General features: G+C 25.9%; 1 pseudogene; it reads right to left on the minus strand.

The window, feature by feature from the left end:
• Positions 1 to 776: 776 nt before the first annotated feature.
• LOC119643055 lies at positions 777 to 1481 on the minus strand (annotated as a pseudogene).
• Positions 1482 to 1639: the final 158 nt, after the last annotated feature.

The raw sequence follows: 1639 nt of genomic DNA on the forward strand, positions 1-1639 counted from the left end.
ATATATTATTAAAATATTAAAATATATTAATGAAATATTAAAGTATATTAATGAAATATTAAAGTATATTATTAAAATATTAAAATGTATTATTAAAAATAGCTTGAATATTAATTTTTGGAAGATGAAATTATGTTTTTTATTTCGATATGATAAAAAATGATTTTATCGTAATATTAATTGGAAGTTCAGATGTATCAAATCAGTAATAACTAAAGGAGTTCAAATTCATTTTTCTTAATGACTTTTTGCTACGAGAGTTTATTTATTAATTCAATTTTCGATTAGTTTTATTAATTTAATGCGCGAAAATGCATGGCATGCGTATCTTAAAATAAAATGTGTTGTATAAATCAATGTTTCATTAATTATAATCATAATATACATATGCCACTTTTCATGATAAGTAAATTTAAAGGAAATCAACGTATAAATTACAAATAAAATTCACGACTTTTTCTATTTCGAAAGGTATATGATCCTGAGCAAATTTTTCTGTGTTGACTGTAAGCATATATGTGCAAAGTATAAGCTTTAAAAAAGCGATAACAAAGATCAATTTTAATAAAGCTACTCAAGATCATGATACATCCTCAGTCATGCATTTTCCCGCATTAAAATAGCAATTGTTAGCACTGAAGCAATTACTTCTCTGAATTTATTACGAATAGATCGCATGAATATGAGGAGGCGTTACAGGCTAAAGGTTTTGGAGAGATAAAATAAGGGTATAAGGAGGCTTTATTAGTACTAACATTATAAGAGTTATTAATACATTAATAATAAAATCCTACAATATCTTTATAAGTAAAGTAACGATGGAACGAAATTTCATCAATATTTGAATTTAGTCCTGTTGGGTTATTTGATTCAGTTTCATGAAGAAATAATAATTGAATTATTATTATTGCTAATACAACAAAAAGTAAAATAGAGTGGAAAGTAAAAAATCGAGTTAATGTTGCATTATCTACTGCAAATCCGCCTCATACTCATTGAACTAGATCATGACCTAAGTAAGGAATTGCCGATAACAAATTTGTAATTTTTATAGCTCCGCAAGTAGATATATGTGCCTCAAAAAGATATTTACCCCCAAGGTAAAACATAGCCTATAAAAGCTGTTGCTGTTCCTAAAAATAGCGTAGTCACTCCGATTAATCGTGTTCGAGCAAGTAAATAGGAATCATAACAAATACATTTCTCGTCCGATATGAAAATAAATACAAATAAAAAAAAGGACGCTCCATTGCACTATTAACATCATGACAAACATGATTTACTCTTTTAAATGCTAAGTTACTGTCATCAGTGCAATGGATTGCTAACAAGAAGTCATTTAAAATTTCGATAATTAAACACAATTCAAGTAAAGAGCTGAAATTTCATCAGCAAGAGATGTTGATAGGGGCTGGAAGATCCACTGATGTATTATTAGCAATTGAAAATAAAGAATTTTTAATTCATAAGGGTTTGTTCATTAATTAAATATCGGGCGTAAAGGGCATTTTAAAAGTTTAATAAAATAAATAAAATCATAGTAACATTTATAGGATAATTATATAATTTATTTACTGATAAATTATTTTCTATTATAAAGGTTGAAAGATTAATTGAAATAATTATATATTTATAATAA

The sequence above is a fragment of the Glossina fuscipes genome, unplaced genomic scaffold, assembly GCF_014805625.2.
Source record: "Glossina fuscipes isolate IAEA_lab_2018 unplaced genomic scaffold, Yale_Gfus_2 48708, whole genome shotgun sequence".
Taxonomy (NCBI): Eukaryota; Metazoa; Arthropoda; class Insecta; order Diptera; family Glossinidae; genus Glossina; species Glossina fuscipes.